General features: G+C 41.0%; 1 long non-coding RNA gene across 1 annotated transcript; it reads left to right on the top strand.

The window, feature by feature from the left end:
- The first annotated feature begins 5,033 nt into the window (after positions 1 to 5,033).
- Positions 5,034 to 5,735, top strand: LOC114320843 (uncharacterized). The gene is made up of 2 exons (XR_014366779.1): positions 5,034 to 5,226; positions 5,303 to 5,735. It is a non-coding gene; the product is annotated as an uncharacterized LOC114320843 (long non-coding RNA).
- Positions 5,736 to 19,035: the final 13,300 nt, after the last annotated feature.

Raw genomic sequence — 19,035 nt, forward strand, 5'->3', positions numbered from 1 at the left:
AGTGGGAAAACAAGGGGGTATGAGCTATGGGATAAGGTGTAAAAAAGGGTGTTAAACTTCTCTACATTTGGTAGCTCTTTAACCCCAAGTTTCAGCACTTGGAATGGATCCAAAACAATATAAAAACTCAAGAAAAAGATAGGAAAAGATTGAAATGAAAGTAAGGAAAAATGTGGCAAACTTATACCTCTTGAAGGGAGCAAGCTTTGGTTGTAAACCAAACTTGATCCTAGAGCACTCTCAAGGTTAAATTATGGTTCTCAAGGCTTAACCAAGGCTCCAAGGTTCAGCTTTAAGGGTGTATATGATGTGTGTGTATAGTTCAAGGATGATAGGCTAGCTCAAAGATAGCTTGCAAAGGAAGAAAGAGCTCTTAAAGATGTTTCAGTTCTTTGAAAATTTTCTAACCCTCAATACAGAGGCATCAGCTCGTATTTATAGAATTTGAGCCAAATAGGTCATAAATATCTTCAAAAATAGATAGCTGGCAGATTCCCGCCCTGAACAATGTTTCTCGCCCAAAAAGCACAGCTAGGCCCCAATGTGATCTATCTGTTCCTCTGTTTCAGGCTCAGTGTAGGTTGACACAGTGCTCAAAAATGGATTTCTGAGATAAAAACAATGTGGGTATAGAGGGTTAGGATTGTTTAGAGCTCGAATTCGGATTCCTTCGTTGAGAATTCAAACCATTGACAAAATGTAACGTTCATCATCGAGTACTCAGAATAAAGTACCCAAGTCTTGTGAGCAGTCAAAAATGGGGGGTCTACAGTTACCCCTCTTTGACAGAGCTCAGAGTTATGAAATGATGTGAGTTAATGTCAAAGTCCAAAGATGACCCATTTGATGAAGCCGTAAGACTTATACATGGAAACAAATGAAAATACAATTGGTTGAACCCGATGGTTGCCTACGTATCCCTTTGCAAGGAATCAAATTTGCGTAGTTCAAGGGCAGAATACACAATGACACATAAAATGTGATGCATTTTGAAAATTGGGTTTACACGCTGCGCGAAACTGGCTACTTTTGAAAACTCATGAGCATGCAAAACAATGCAATGGGATGATAAATAGGACAAGATGATGACAAAAGAATGAAAAAACCGCAGGCTTAAATCACAATAAATCCAACCATGTTTCACACAGAAAAAGTAAGCAAACAACAATTCTAACACATCTCATGTGAAAGGAAGACAAGAAAAGTAAGCAAACAACAATTCTAGCACGTCTCACGTGAAAGGAAAACGAGAGATAAAAAACCAAACTACGTCTCACGTAGAAAGGATGTAAGAAAATGTAAGCCAAACTACGTCTCACGTAGAAAGGATGTAAGAAAATGTAAGCCAAACTACATCTCACGTAGAGAGGAAAAAAAAAGACTCCATGCAAAACGACGTCTCACACAGAGAAGGTGGACGGTGATGTGAAAAACAGGCACACTTGACATTTTTAACTGAATGAAACCTACAACCTAACACGTCTCACACGAAAAGAGGAAAGATGGTGTGAATACCAGGCGCACCTGATGTTTTTAACCTAGGAAAATCAACTGTCTAACGTATCTCACGCGAAAGGAGGAAAGATCATGTGAACACTAGGCACACCTAATGTTTTTAACCGAGTGAATCAATTCTGAGCTCATCTCACGTGAAAGGAGGAAAGATGGTGCGAACACCAACCCTCCCTTTTTTTTTAATCGAGAAAAATCAACTATCTAAGGCATCTTATGCGAAAGAAGGAAAGATGGTGTGAACACCAGGCGTACTTGATGTTTTTAACCGAGGAAAATCAATTGCCTAACACGTCTCATGCGAAAGAAGTAAAGATAGTGTGAACACCAAGCGCACCTGATGTTTTTAACCGAGGAAAATCAACTACCTAACACGTCTCACACGAAAGGAGGACAGATGGTGTGAACACCAGGCGCACCTGATGTTTTCAATCGAGGAAAATCACAACCTAACGTGACTCACGTGAAAGAAGGAAAGATGGTGTGAACACTAGGCGCACCTGATGTTTTTAACCGAGGAAAATCACAACCTAACACGTCTCACACGAAAGGTGGAAATTAAATCAACGAAAGAGAAAACAAATTTCAGAACTCGATAAAGCAAGGAAGGCCTCGGAGAATGAAGCTCACGGGGATAATCCAATTCAAGGTGCAAAGTTAAAACGCAAATTTCGATGAAGATTTGAACGTGAATTTGACAATCCAAAAAAAAATAAAAATAAAAAAATGCACAAATCAAAACGATTAAAATGATGCTCGAATAAACCTAAAAAAAATGAGAAAAGAAATGAACGCAATCTCCAGAACAAATTATGAAACAAAACAACAAAATAACAAAATCCTTTTCCTTTTCTTTCATTCTCCTCTTTTACTCTTTCTTTTTCTTTTTCCTGTTTTCTTTTCTTCTCTCTATTTTTCGTTTTCTTCTTTGTCTTGTTTTTTCTTCTTTTGACTCTAGTTTTTTTTCCATTTTGCTTTCTGTTTTTCCATTTTGCTTTCTGTTTTTCCACTTTGCTTTCTATTCTTCTCTATTCTTCTCTTCTTTTTCTTTTTCCTGTTTTCTTTTGCTGTCCTTTTCTTTTACTTTGTTTTTCAATTTTTTTTGATTTTGAACTGTGGCTCACCCATTCAGTGAAACAAACAAAACAACTAAAACTGTGCTGCATTTGGAGCCGACCGGGCCTAAATGAAGCACGACCAGGTCGCGACAGTGGCAAAGGGGTAATTCGAGAAGACCACAACCTGTGGCTAATTAAACACAAACGAACCCTTCCTTTGTACACACCCAAGGTCTAAAAACCCTCTCTTTCTCTCTCTAGCGTTCTCCTCTCTAAATTTTTCCTCTCTTTGCGTTACCCAACCACCCTTGAAATTTTTTTCCTTAAAACCCTTTCACTCTTCTATATTTTGAACTGATCAAACTTTGTTTTGGTTGAGTTTTGGGTTTTCTCTTGATTTTTCATGGATTCTCACATAGTTGTTTGGGTTTTACACACCTTCTCTTGTTTTTTCCCTTTATCTCTTTCTTTTCTCTCTTCTAGGGTTTAGGTTTTTAGGTTTTTTCACTCAATCTCACCCACCCACTCACTTTTCTTCACATTTCCTCATTTTCCCTCTATGGCTAGTGATGAGATCCCCATTTTGGACCATGCCGCGGATATCAGAGCCGTTCTTAGTGGGGACATGGAGGCTGAGGACATTCTCCCTTCTGTACTTGACCCTGAGTTGCTTCCCTTGGCTGATAGACCATTTGATGCGGCCACCTACCAGCCACGCACACACGCCTTGTCCCGTGGTGATATTATGAGATTCGAGGGCCTTATCCTAGGGATTGATGAGGATGTCCTACTGCGAGAGCCTATAGAGCACTTATCTGCGAATGCCTCCATGGTAAGCAACCTTTTCTTGGTTTCGAACATATTTTGAATCTCATAAGAAAATCTTTTATTGTCCTTTACTGCGAATACTGATAACATTCCCATACTACAAGTGATAGCCAGGAGGATAGACGGTTACAGATCTATTTCGGGCGCTTGGCATTGGTATGAGAGGCTCCATACAGAGGTTCGCACACTAGTTGACGCCGCTGGCTTTAGGCCTTTCTACTCAGGACTTATACAGATGAGGGCCGAGCCACTACTATACGGGGCCCTAGTGGAGAGGTGGTGGGACAGTACCAACTCTTTCCACTTCTCATCGATCGGGGAGATGACTTTGACCTTGTACGACTTTTCAATGCTCACAGGTTTGCGGGTAAGGGTTGGTAACCCGATCCTATTTGATCCTGACATGACACAGTGGAGTGTTGCATAGCTTCATCTTCTCGGGGCGATCCCAGGTACGGCTGGCCACGGAATGGTACGCTACAGCTGGTTCTTGGACCACTTATCTGGCCTTCAGCCAGCGACTCCTGATGAGATTGCTCAGTATACCCATGAATTCCTTATGTATCTCTTCGGTACTACTCTGTTTGTGAATAGGGAAAATACCGTGCGACTATACATCCTGGGAGCACTGGTGCATCTACCACGAGTGGTGGAGTACGACTGGGGTGGCGCTAGCCTGGCCACCTTATATTTTTATATGAGCTCTATATCCAGCTGAAAATTCATTTGGTGGCTACTAGAGAGCGTGTGAGGTACATCTCTACACCTCATTTTCTATTTTGCTACCAACCATGCTTTTTTGCTTTGCCTTTTCTTTTTATATCTACTTCATTTGTTCACTTGGTTTCCTTTTTGTAGATGTGGGTTTACACATACTTCACTTCCTTAGCCCCAGTCCCAATGCGACCGATCGAGTTGTCTGTACCCTGCTCTCGGTACTACAACTCTCGATTTGAGCATCGATGACATGCTGACCGTGACTTTTCTTACTTCTATCACTTCTTTGACACTGTCACCACGGAGAGGGTAACAAAATCTGATACTAGCTTTTATCCTTTACTGTTTCCACTGTTTCTGTACTCCTGTTCAATCCCTGATATCTAACACTTGACTTGCATCTTCCACTCGCAGATTGACTGGCACCCCTAGGCAAGCATTCCTCAAGCATCCAGGACGACCTATGTTGCTGCATAGCATACCTCCACTAAGAGGATTTTGTTCGAGGGCCCTTTTGGCAGGGCTTATTACTTGAAAGAGAGGTTCGTCCATCATACTCGAGGGAAAGCCAATCTGATGTTCCATATCCCTCGCTTCAAGCATGAGGATAGCTGATGATCTCCACGAAGGGTCCCTGATTGATTACCTTATGCAGAGAGAGGATGGTGATTGGTACCACAGGGCTAGTGACTTCATTGCCTTCTTACAGACTCAGGTTATGGCCCCTCTTACTAGGGGTGTGGTCTGTGCACTTCATAAGGCTGCTGCTGTTGCCGCTAAAGGTGTTCCTGCTGCTGCTCCCGTTCTGGAGCTTCTTGAGATACCGACAGAGGTGGTATATATGCGACCTGACAGGGTGATTGAGAAGATCCCCCTTGAGCCCATTGAGGAGAGAGATTGCAGGTTAGTGGTTGCTCCCGGCGTCGAGTAAGTACATACTTCCCCTATATTCCTACCCATTGTGCTTTATCACTTTATTCCACATTCTCAAATCCTTTCTCTTTTTTTGTAGGTGTCTGTAGGGTATGTTGATGACCTCCTTCAAACGGTTGACCGACTGCTTCTCATGGTACGGAGGAGACAAATTGCTCTAGTCACTCACGGGATCGAGGTATACTCTGTCCATAGTTGTTACAAACTTGTCCATAATCCTGTTGCATCTATTCTAATATCTGTACTCTTTTTAGCTTGAGCTGGAGCTAGCTGCACCTGTAGGACCTTCTCCAGCTGGAAGAAGGAGAGCGAGACGGGGCCCGATGAGAGGTAGATGATGGGTTGGTTGTGGGAGAGGTAGAGTGAGACAACACTCACCTTCTTTTGAGGTTACTTTCGATGAGTACACAACCTCTGAAGAATAGGGGAATGATGCCGACATCCAATCCAACAGCGCTAGTGATGACAGTGACGCATTTTCCCTACGACCGAGGATGAAGAGGGCCAGGGTAGGTTGATTTTTACATTTGTTTTCTTTTGCTTTGTAGTTAGGACCTATGTAGCTTCAAATAAACCTGTATGTTTTGTTTTTTGAAGACTTTTCTTTTGCTTTTGGTTTTGTAAAACAGTGATCGAGGTTGGACCCACTAGTTTATGAAAAAGAAGTTGTGGATGATTTCCCTTGCATAACATGCGATGGATGGCGAAACTCTTGCATGATAACCTTGCACAAGACTTTAATTGTGAACGCTTGCTCTTGAATTTATTTGAATCGAATAATAACCTACAATCAAACAAAATGAAAAACACAACTCGATAACAGAAAAATGAAATGAAAACAACCCAAAAACACTACAAAACACTTGTACGGACCAAAAGTAGACTCAAAACAAAACAACAAGATGCCTCACCAAAGCTGACCCTTTTTGCAAGCATTGTTGTTCTGGCCACACATTGAGACACAACTAGGCCAAAAAGGGCACAATCGAGCCCCAATAAGAAACGACCGGGTCTAAAAAAGATGTCGGTCAGTGCAATCCAGTTGTTATGCACTATTTCTTCTCAAATTCTACAAAAGGTGCTCCCATGCTGTTTTTCTGGTAGAATAGCAAGTCTTTGATATTTTGCTCTCAAGATAGAGATTTTACTCAATAATAGGCTTCAAGACTGGATAGCCACTTTTGATGGCTCGAAAAAAGTGAATTTTTGCGGTTTTGGCATAAATGCTCTTTTTCCTTTGAGCCGTACTTCGCTTTGTTTTCCATTCCTCGATGTTGCAGTTTGATGTTGGAACCCAATTACACACATATTGCGCTTTGGGGCCCAAGAAATTTTCACTACACTTGAAGAATTTCAAGCTTTGATGGAGTCTGGGCGTGATGAGGAAATTATGCCCCAGCCTTGCTTTAGCCATGCACGGGCTTTGGAACTGACGTGTGGGCTTACTTTGCATGAGGCTCGATCTCTAGCCCACGACGGGGAGGTAGATATTCTTGATTTGATTCATCGCTTTTCGGTTATTGGATATAGGAGTGATCTTCTCTGGTGAAGCTATCGCCAATATGCCCTTTGCTTATGCTTACTTGAGCCCTTCCTACTTGCCCCTAGTTACGATGGAACGAGCATTAGGTTAATCGAAGTAACCCAATGTTTGAAAGAGGGTAAGAGTTGCATGGGTTTGGCATTGGCTAAAACCTTGATGGGTTTAGACATTTTCCATCGGTGAGAGACTACTTGATTTGTAGGGAGCCCACTGCTTCTCTAGGTATTGTTTCCCATCCTTTCTCATTTATGATTTCTCGCATCACTCAGCAATCACTCTCTGTTTTCACTTGATGCCCTTTTCTTACTTTTTCCTCAACACACCTCTCTATTCTTTAATCTATCTTATTTTCTATCCCTTCCCAGGTGTAGTTGACGGATAAGTTGAAAGTGGTGGACCCTTGTCTTGCATGTTCGGCTAGAGCCTACTTCTTTCACCAGTGGCTAGTGGATTTCCCTTCAGAGGGATGGTGGTGTGACTGGATGTGCAGCAGATCTGCGGCTGACATCGTTTGGTGTTGCCCCTGGCTTAACTTGATTGAGATGAGCTACATCATGTCTTGATAGTCGAGTATATAGTTGATTGGCCTCATGCACTGGGTATTCTATTTCCTATTTTGGTTCAGACACTAGTTTGGACACGATCAAACTTGTTCGGAGGAAGGGGTGGAATACCCAGTTCCATTTCCTGTTCGTGGTTCACACTTGCCTTGTTACCTCACTGCTTGGAGGACGAGAGAGATTCTGGCCCCTGTCCCTACCTTCAATTACGCCCTTTCTGGCAAGTGCTTTGCTTGGCTCGAGGACGAGGAACAGGTTGTGCCATCTTTAGCTACAGAGTCTTCCACGAGTACAAGCAAAAGACATAGAACCATTTGACTTATCTATGCCCCTAGTTTATTGTTTTGTCTTTTCTTTTCAAGTTTTTATGATGTAAAAACAACTTTGGTTTAATCAAAAATTGGAGAATGTACCTGTGTGAAATCGATATAATTAAAGTTGTGAGCACTGAATTTTTTCCGTTTTGGTCTAAAATGGTCTAAGTTATAAAAGGGTAAAATTTTGAGAAAAACCAATTTATTAAAACTTTTCAAAATGATTTTTGGAAACGGTCACTACCTAACACACACGGAATCGACCCTTAAGATATACAACCGCAAATCAGAAAATCATAACTGTGCAGAACTGCATTCACCGCTTCATAGTACAACTGGCCTTTTTATTGAATGGTGGTAACTTGACTAAGCTAGAAGACGATAGACAAAGATGGCCTAATCAAACAAATGGACAGGACGGTTGAGGTGGAGATGGTTATAGCTGAACTTCAGGATGAAGTTGCCTATGTATCCTAAAGATGAGAATTAGGCCTTACGTAGTTCGGGTCGGGTTCACTCGAGTATTAACACTCTCCTTTTGTGATCTAACTTTTGCCAAAGCTGCCCTTTCGGGTTTTCAACCTTGCGAGCTCAGTTTTTCTTTATTTTTAATTTTTCATGCTCTAACTTTTGCTTAGGTTGCCCTTTCAGGTTTTTGGCCTAGCCAGCCTCTCAGGGATAGTATTTCTTCAACTTGTCCATGTTGATCGGCTGCGAGAACTCTAGGCCATCTAGATCCATAAGGATAATCGTTCCTCCTGACCAGATAGATTTGATGATGTAAGGATCAGTCCAATTGGGTCTGAACTTGCCCCTAGGGTCATGGATGGGGCTCGATTTTTTTTGAGCACCATATCTCCTTCTTTGAGATTCCTAGACTTAACTTTCTTGTTGAAAGCCCTAGCAATTCTATTCTGGTAGCCTTGGATATGATACAATGCCTTCAATCTCCTCTTATCAAACAACATCAATTCTTCAAACCTGCTTTGTTGCCAATTCGCCTCTGTTAGCTAACACTCGGCCATGATTCTGAGTGACGGTACTTCAATTTCAATTGGCAGAACAGCTTCCATTCCATACAATAATGAATAGGGGGTAGCCCACGTGGATGTCCGAATTGACGTTCTATAACCCTAAAGAGCAAATGACAGTTTATCTGGCCAGTCTTTATAAGTCTCAACCATCTTTCATAGAATGTTCTTGACATTCTCATTGGTGGCCTTAGCAACCTCGTTGGTCTGTGGTTTGTACGTTGATGACTTGTGAAAAGCCACGTTATATTTCTCGAGCAAATCGACCACCTCTTTCTTGAAGTGCGAGTCGTTGTCTGAGACGATCTCATTTGGCACCTCGTGCCTGCAGATGATGTTGTTCTTTATAAACTTGGCCACATGTGATACCTTCAACATAGAGTAAGACTGAGCTTCCACCCACTTAATGAAATAGTTGATCACCACCAGAATGCACTCATGCCCATTGGAGCCTTTTGGCGAGACTACCCCAATGACGTCAATTCCCTAGACTGAGAGAGGCCATGGCGAAGTCATATTATAAAGCTTTGATGGCGGTATGTTCATGCGATTGACATGAATTTGATAGTTGTGGCATCGCCGAACAAAACTAATACAATCCTCCTCCATAGTTGACCAGTAATAGCCTTGTTTGAGGATTTTTCGAGCCAGTATCACACCATTCATGTTTGCTCCACACTCTTCTCCGTGTATGGCCTCCATGAGGTGCTTCGACTACTCTTCTTTGACACTGAGCTTGTGCATTCCCAGATGCCCCCTCTTATACAACTTGTTTCTGCAGATGATGAACTGGACAACCATATGCCATATTCCTCGCTTATCTTTAGCATTTTCCCTTGGTGGATACATATCCTTTTTTAGAAAATTCCAAATATCGTAATACCAGGGGTTCTTGTCTTGAACCTCGTCTATTGCGATTACTGAAAGGGTCGCATAAGCAGGTGTATACTTCTGTTTGATGATAATTGGACACATCCTAACTCCAAGTGGGATATCTACTATAGAAGTTGCCAATGCATCAGCAAACTGATTGTTCTCTCTCAGCAGATGTGTAAACGTTAGTTTTTTAAACCTCAGAATCAAAATATCCAGGGCCTGATGATACACCTTCATGCTTTCTTCCTTGACCTTCCAATCTCTGTTGGCTTGAGAAACAACCAAGTTCGAGTCTCCAATGACGTCCAACCTTATTGCCCCTAGTTCTAGGGCGGCTTCCAATCCCACAATGCATGCTTCATATTTTGCTTCGTTGTTGGACACTTTGAACTGGAGTTTGAAAGCTAAGGGTATATGGAAATCATCGGGTGCTATTAACAACACACCTATCCCATAACCATACTGATTAGAGGTTCCGTCAAAGTACATTGTCTATGTTTCCTCTTCAACCTGCAAAATGTCTTTATCTGGGAATAGATACTCTACCGCCTCATCTCCTTCCACTGGGTGGTTTGCCAAAAATTTAGCTACCGCTCTTCCTTTAACTGATTTGTGCGTGACATGCTTAAGATCAAATTCGGAGAGAAAAAGAAACTAACGAGCTAGCCTACCCATAAGCACTGGTTTCTCAAAAAGATATTTGATGGGATCTAGTCTCGAAACCAAAATTATAGAGTGACCTAACAGATAGTGCCTTAACTTCCTCATAGCCCATACCAAGGCTAAGCAAGATTTCTCGAGAGGAGTGTAGCAGGTTTCATAGTCCAGTATCTTCTTGCTTAGATAGTAGATGACCTTTTCTACTTTAGCATATGATTCTTGAGCTAGCATGCATCCCATGGTCGAATTCGTCACTGACAAGTACAAGATCAGCGGCTTTCCCAATTCTCGTAGTGACAGTACATGTGGATTTTGCAAGTACTATTTGACCTGTTCGAAGGCGAACTGATATCGATCATCCCATTGGAACTTCTTCCATTTCTTCAGGAGACCAAATAGTGGTTCACAAGTCAAGGTTAATTTTGAGATAAACCGCATTATAAATTGCACTTTACCTAAAAAGTCACGCACCTTATTTTCAGTCCTTGGTGGTGGCATTTCTAAGATGGCCTTGATTTTGGAAGGATATACTCCAATTCCCCTCTGTGTGATCAGAAATCCTAGCATTTTTCCTGCAGTCACCCTAAAGGTGCATTTCTGTGGGTTCAACCTCAGTCTGTACTCCCTGATCCGTTCAAAGAATTTTTCCAGTGCGGTGTAGTTGTGACAACCTTGTTTTGTGTTATATTAATTAATCATGATTATGTTTGTGAATATGTGTCTGATATGATTTTGAGTGCTAATTGCTTAATTCTATAAGTCCATGAAGTTATATCTGTTTATCGTAGAAAAATCTGTCCAATTTACCGCTATAATTTGAAAATTGAAGAATGTAGAGGCGATATAAACTGAAATTGTCTGTACCATTATGATTAGCATGATTTTTAGAGCCAACGGTGCGATTTAATTAAAAATTGATTCGGATAAAAATAATTAGATTAAATTGATTAAATTAAGGAACAATTACTTAGCCTTATTCAATTTGATTAGGCAAGGTTATATATATGGGCCTATTTACACTTAAGCTCACATTTTTTAGCTCAAAATTTGAAATACACTCTAGAGAGAGAGAGAGAGACGGTTCTAGAGAGAGAATGGGGCAAAGTATGAGAATTGAGTAGGAAGCTTGGAGATTGAGAAGATGAGTAATTGAACTCAAAACCATGAGTGCAAATCTATAGTTGAGTGAATTCCAGGACAATATGAAGAATTTGGGGTCCATATGTTCATGCATGTATAGAATTGCCATGAATTGCAATGAATTTGCATGATCTAGCATAAGGCATGTTAAACATGAAGAATTGTGCACCAAAGTTTACACATGTGCATAATTTTGATGAGCTTCATGATTTTGAGTATCATTTGTGCCATTTGAAGTGGAATTGGAGTCAATAATTAACATGCATGCATGATTCATAAAGGTATGAAGCTTGAATGCATAAGTTTTGAAATTGACAAGGAGAATTTGGAATGATTTGGAACATGGACCATAATTTTAGCCAATTGGTTTCAAATTAACAATGTTCACATGGTAGACAACGTTTCTCCATATTTTGGTGTCACTTTCAAGCTTTGGACCTTTGAGAGTGTGTTTTGAACTTTAAACAGAATTCTGGAAATTCTAGAATTTGACTTGTTTGCTCGAGCGAAGAAAGTCTCGCTTGAGGGTGAAAGTTTAGCTCCCAGAAGTTTTGCAGAGATTTGCACAGTGGCACGAACGGCAGACCTTACGCTCAAGCGAACCCTGTTTTGCAAGACTCCTCGCTCGAGCGTAAAATTCATGCAACTAGTACTTTCACAAAGTTTTGCAAGCCGCTCAAGCGACAAAAGCTACGCTCAAGCAGAGAGCCCTGTTTCAGAAATTTTGAAAAATTATTTTATGTTTCGTTTTCCGTTCTCTTTCATTTCTAAGCACTCTTAGGCATGCATTGAACACTGTAAATGATCTAAAGGGATAAGAAAGAGGCCTAAGAGAAATAAACAAATTAAGAACGGATTGAATCGCTTGTGACCCAATGTGTTATGAAATGTGTAGGGTCAGGCGCAAGGGCAAATCTATCGGCAGAATACTGTGAGTAATATCTTAGTAAAGATATTGTTAAGGATGCTACTCTCCAAATGCTTATTTCTGTATAAGTTTCATAGTTTTGTTAATTTGAATTGCAAATGAGCATTCATTACGCCCAATGATTGTATAAGGCTGATTGAATATGAATATGATTATGGATACAAATATGAGGTACGTATAAATATGAATGTAAAAATAGTGGGCCAAAGGCCGTTTGATACGATGATTGGGCCCAAGGTTGTTTGACATGAATGAATTGGGCCCAGGGCGATTTGATATGAAAAATTGGGCCTGAGGCTGTTTGACAAGAATGGATTGGGCCTGAGGTTGTTTGACATGAATGAATTGGGCCTGACGCCATTTGACACGAATAAATTGGGCCTATGGCCGTTTGACATGAATAATTGTGCCCGAGGCCATTTGACACAAATGGATTGGGCCCGAGGCCGTTTGACATGAATGAATTGGGCTCGAGGCCATTTGACATGAATGAGTTGGGCTCGAGGCCGTTTGATATGAATGAATTGGGCTCGAGGCCATTTGACATGAATGAATTGGGCCTGAGGCTGTTTGATAAGAATAAATTGGGCTCGAGGTCGTTTGATAAGAATAAATCGGGCTTGAGGCCGTTTGATATGTTTAGGCCTGAGACCGTTTGTTATATTTGATAGAGATATGAATGAACCTAAGGCTGTTTGATGTGTTTGACAATGGTATTATTTGTTAGCAATTTCGTTCATGTAGCCTCTTTACTTTGGTATTATTCACTAGGCTTCCGCTCACTCTTATTTATATGTATGTAGGTGAGCAAAGAGATGTCCAAACCCAACCTCAGTGAAGGATGTGCAAGAAATCCAAGTTTTTGTGAAGCCAGCCCGAATGTCTCATGCACGAGACTTTGTTTTGTTCTTTTGTTTTTCTTCTTTTTGCTATTCTGGTGAACATGTTAAATCACCTATGTATGTAAACTTTTGTTTGGCTGACTATATGTTTGGATAATCCTAGATGTACAAGATGTTAACTCTATCTATATGTGTTAGTTATTATGGATGCTTATGAAATGATTTTGCCAAGCCATGTAAGCATAGCTCTTTGGACAAAATTTTTAAGTCCGCTTCCATTTTGGCCCCCTTTACTTTCATAATATATGTTTGATATTGTTTGAGGCCCTGGCCAGTTATGACCTTAACCTACAAGGGCGGATTTGGGTTATGACAGAGTGGTATCAGAGCACGAGTTAATAACCCACACACTTGTCCAAATGAGCAATAAGTGTAGACACCCCATTTTTGACCGACCTTAAGACTCAGACGTCATCGTTTGTGCACGCGATGATCGCTCATGTTTGTGGTCGTTTTGAGTTTCCAGGGTTTTCGGTTGAGCGCCTTGCCTCGGGATTTCTTAACTCTCTTCTTTTTGGCCTTGTTTTTGGATCGGACCTTGGTGTCTTTGCCTCGAGGGAGAGAGAGGCCTGTAGGCCACTTTTTGTAGCTGTAGGCTACTTTTCTCTCTTGTAGGCCACTTGCGGTGGCCGGTAGGCTAGTTTCGGGAGCTTTCGGCTGAGTGCCTTGTCTTGGGGTCTCTTGGATCCGTTCCTTTTGATTTGTTTTTGGACCATACTTTGTTAACCCTTGCCTAGAGGGAGGGTAGGGCCTGTCGGCCACTATTGGTGGTTGTAGGCCACTTTAAGTGGCCGGTAGGCTAGTTGAAGTGGCCTATGGCCATTTTTATGTTTTTACAGATATTTTTGGTGCCAGCTGTGCCAGCTGGTGGGCACAAAATGCATCCTCCATACAGATGGAGGGATTGGAACAAGCTTTAAGCTTGTCAAGCAAGCTTGTGCTTGCTTTGCTTATATAAGGGGAGGTGCTTCCCCCTTAGAGAGGGTTCAGAAAATTTAGAGACAAATTTTGACTCTCTCTAGAATTCTCTCCCTCTCTCTATATTGTGCCTCATAGTGATTGAAAGTGAGTGTTTTTGTCATATTTTGCCTACAACCTCTTAGCCAAACATCTTGACATTGGAGCTGAAGTTTCTTGAGGTGTTTTTGGAACTTAAAAAAGCTGGTTTTGCCTTAGAAGTTGCTATTTTTGAAGTTGTGCTTCAAGGGTGAGTAATTCCCTCTTTTAAGCTTGTTTTTGTACATTGGTTTAGCTACCTTTGCATGCTGTTTTAGGCTTAACTTTCAAGTACAAAAAAGCTTTGTTTATAAGTGTTTAAGATGGTTGTTTGAGGCCTTGTTTGAGTTAGGGGTGGTCTACCCCCTTTGGTGGCTTGATTTGCTTTGCTTTGCTTTGTTCCATCTCTTAAGATCACCTTCTCTTGGCCTTTTAACGACTGAATTCCAGAGGAATTTCAGTGGTAGAAAAGTAGTTTTAAGGCCCCAAATAGGAGGGGGTCATCCCCTCTCATTGTGTCTTGGTTGCTTGTGTTGATGGCCTCATACTTGAGCATGTTTTTCTACCATACCTGGACTTGATCTAAGCATGTTTTTGTGACTTTTTAAACATGTAGCTCTATTTGTGGCTGGCTTGGCCACTTCTTGCATGCTTCTTACACTTGTTGTGTAAATTTTGCTTACTAGCTTAATATTCTTGCTATTTTGGCCTATTATTCTAGCTTATTTTGGCTACACTCGAGCATGTTTTTGCTCATATTTTAGTATACTTGAACTCTATTTTGAGTGGCCTTGATCATTTGGGACTTGCTTTGTATAGCCATAGTGCAATCTTGCTCACTAGCTTTGAGTTTCAAAGTCTCTAGCATGCTTTACTTGAGTTGTTTGCATGCTTTGGCCTCATTTCTCACATGATTTCAGTGTATGTAGTGTAGTCATACTCTCACATGTTTCACTCTTTCAATGCTTTTGGAGAGTTGTGCCTTATGTCTTGATCATGGGCTAAGTTGTATGCATGCTTGCCTAAGCTTTTGGGCTACCATCTCAGTATGTTTTTGGTCTTATTTTTCCATGTTACAACTCTGATTTTGGTTGGTGGAGTCACTGCTTGCTTGGTTTTGGTACTTGTAGTGCAATCTCACCCATTAGCCTAGAGTACTTGGTGTTTTGACCTTTCATTCTAGCATGAGTCAGCTATACTCCATGCATGTTTTGGTATTGTTTTGACATGCTTTAGGACTGTTTTGAGTGATCTTGGTCATTTGAGCATTGCTTTGTATGGCTATGGTGCAAGTGCCTTAGCTAGTCTTGAGTTTTGAGCACCTTAGCATGCTATATTTGTGATGGTTGCATGTTTTAGCATCATTTAGCATGTAATTTCAGAGCATATACATGCGTCATGTTCTCACTTCTTTCACTCCTTAAGAGCTTTTGAGAGTTGTGCCTTTGTGCCTTATTTGTGAGCTACTAAAGGTGCATGATTTTCTACTCTTTTGAGCCTTAGTTTGATCATGTTTTTGCCACTAATTTGCCATGTTGTAGCTCTATTTTGGGCTGGTTTAGTTGTTTAAGCTTGATATTGCATGCCTCTTGTGCCTCTTGTGTATTGCTCTTTGCTAGCTTTAATGCTCTTGGCCCTTAGCATGCATCCCATGGTTTGTTTGCATGATTTCAAAGTCTTTAGCATCTCATTTTAGTGCTGAAATACATGCCATTGCACTCCATTGGTTACTCCTTCATTTGTTTTGAAAGAGGTCTTGAGCCCCTTGTTGGCTTGAGCATGGAATTGATGCTCTCATGCCTAATGGTTTTAGCCTTCTCTTGAGGGATTCTACTAACCAAAATCATGAGACTTCTTTCATGCTTAAGGTACTTGTGGTTTAGACCATCTTTCCTAGTAGAGGACAATCACATTCAGACAAATTAATTAAAGGATTAATTGGTAAGCTTAAAATGTGTAAACAAAATTGGACGAAGTAAAACATGTCAAGATAACATGTTTGTGATGCATTGCATGTGTTTGGATCGGGTGTTAATCCAAATACAGGAAACAAGGGACGTTTCATACTTGAAGTGATGAAACGTGCCTTATTTCTTAGTCGCCATCCCCCTTGATTGTGCATGATAGGGTGGAGGCCTCTTGAGTCTTATGTGTTACTTGTGCATTTATTAACTTGTACAAACTCGGCTTCTCGGCCATCGTGCATTGCGATGCTCGGTTGGTGGCTCGAGAGTCGAGTACTGCATTCCTTTGAGTTTGAGAAATGATAAGGAGGGTGGTTGTACACACATACCCTGCAAATGCCTTGCCTTGCCCATTTTGTACTCTGTTTGCAGCAAAACTAGAGTGTGCAGAAGCAACTGGCCGACCGGCCAGAAGAAGTGGCCGACCGGCCACTTCAAGTGGCCTAAAGCTTCCTTAAGTGGCCGACAAGTGGCCTACAGCCTCCCCTGGTGGCCGACAGTCCACCAGCTTAAAGATGGTTCAAAGTGATTCTGGTTCTGGAGCAGCAGTAGTCTGGGAATTGGTTCAGTGTTCTAGAATCAAAGCGAATGTAAACAGAGGCAACTGGTGGCAAGACGACGGGATTTCGGGAGGAAGCCAACCGAGTATGCATGCATCCCTCGTCCTCGAGGCCTTTTACCTACTTTACTTAGCTAGTCAATTCGTTGGGTTCTGTACTTAAATAGTTAATGCCCTTAGCTATCCATTTGTGTTTGTAATTAGTTAACTAGTTAGTTAATTAGTTGTGATTTGTAATAGCTAGCTTAATTAGCGTAGCTAGTTAGCTTTCATTTCATTCGGACCCTCCGTCGAGAGGGCAAATGTTGTAATAAGTGTGCGTGTGTGTGTGTGAATGTCTTCCAACCCCACGTCTTTCTCTCTTTTATTTACCAGCTTTTGATGGTTAGTTTTAGGGCATGTTTCAATTAGCATACTTATGCTTTGCATGCGTGCATCATTCATTTGTCTTGCATGCACCGGGCTCGGCGCATCATTCAAACCGCATTGAATTTCAATACTTACTTGAATACGTGTTTCAAAGCATGTTATCGAGTGTTGCATTCATATGCCATTTTAGAATAGCCGAGCCTATATAGTTGCATCTTGCATGTGTTGCATGAGGCATCTTAACATAGCTAGGGTCATGAATTGATTTCTAACTAGTTTTTTGTTTTGGCTTGGAGTACATTGTAAGTGTTCACGCTTTAGCATACTTGCCATGAGGCAATTTGCTTCAGTGTTAAACTACATGAATGCCTATGGATGAAGGCTTCATTGCTTGAATTGGAACAATTCATCGAAATGTGAGTTTTAAGCCCATGTAAAGTGGCACATTATCATGTTTTAAGCCCACTTGAGGGTAGCAAATCCGCGCTTTAGCCTACTTGCGAGTAGCACTTTCAAACCATTTTCAAAAACAAACATCGAGATGTTTTGTTCCAAATTGAGTGATTTAGTCTATACTTGTATGCTGTGCGCATCACATAGCAAGTTAGATTAATAACCGGAACAAGAATACATGTGTTTTCAAAAACAACATATCATGTTAGTAGAGGCCGATCTTTGATCAGGCGAGCGGGGGTGCTCATTTCAGGACCTTCCCCTCTTGTACCCATGTTCCTGAGCTGAGGCAACTTTGCTAATGACGGACATGTGGCCTTAGGCACGAGTTAGGGTTTCCCAAATTTCCCAAAACAAAATATTTAGGTGGCGACTCTGAAATCTGGCAAAGCAGTCCATGTTTGGCGCTTTTTGATTAAAATTGATTTTCCAAAATGATTTGCCGGATTTGGACTCTTTGGTGATTTATCAGTTTTACATTGCACTTTGTGAGATTAGATTCAGAACCGTGACAGGAGTCCGAACTGTAGTAGTTAGAACCCAATTCGTGCCCTCTCCGAAAGGGGGGCCGCACGGAGAGAGTTCGGGCGGTCTACAATAAGCATCTAGAAAAGATCTAGGATGCATTCATGTGATAAGTATGAATTTTAAGACATTGAAAATATGCTTAAATGTTTCAAAATGAATGACTATGTGCTATATGCTTTGTGATTTGCTTGCATTGTGATTTACTTGAATATGTATGCTCTTTTGTATATGCATACTTGTGAACATTTTTGTATAAAGAATAATGCAAGTTTAATCAGATAATGGTGAGAACAAGAGGTGATGAATTAGAGGAGCCTTTTACAGCCAGAATGGATAGGATGGAAAGATTAATACAGGAAATGGCAGAGACATTGAGACAACAACAACAATGGTAGCAACAGTGGCAACAGTAGCATCCTCCACCTTTGGTACCACCTGTACTAGACTTGCAAAATGATGACCGAACAATACCTCTCACCAAAGAGTTTAAGAAAATGAAACTGCCACAGTTTCATGGAGGATTGGATCCATTGAAGGCTGAGGCATGGGTCCTTGGGATAGTGAAATTGTTAGAGAGTTTCCTGATGTATTCCTAGATGAATTACCAGGGGAATTGGTTGATAGAGAGATAGAGTTTGCTATTGAAGTTATGCCAATCACTCAGCCTATTTCAAAAACCCCCTACAGAATGTCTACTACTAAAATGAAAGAACTGAAAGAACAATTGCAAGACTTACTTGACAAAGGGTTTATCTGACCGAGTACCTCACCATGGGGTACACCGGTGTTATTTGTGAAGAAGAAAGATGGAACCTTGCGCTTGTGTATCAACTATCGGGAACTGAACAAGGTGACGATAAAGAATAAATACCCTTTACCTCGTATTGACGACTTGTTTGACCAGTTGTAGGGATCACAAGTATTTTCCAAAATTGATTTGAGATCCGGGTACCACTAGTTGAAGGTAAAAGCAGAGGATGTTGAGACAACTGCGTTACAGACAAGGTACGGTCACTATGAATTCCTTGTTATGCCATTTGGAGTGACTAATGCTCTTACAAGATTTATGGACCTGATGAACTGAATTTTTAAGACTTACCTTGATGATTTCGTTGTGGTTTTTATTGATGATATCTTGATATATTCAAAGAGTAGACTTGAACA

This window comes from Camellia sinensis, chromosome 4 (genome assembly GCF_055761805.1).
Source record: "Camellia sinensis isolate YWXY chromosome 4, ASM5576180v1, whole genome shotgun sequence".
Taxonomy (NCBI): Eukaryota; Viridiplantae; Streptophyta; class Magnoliopsida; order Ericales; family Theaceae; genus Camellia; species Camellia sinensis.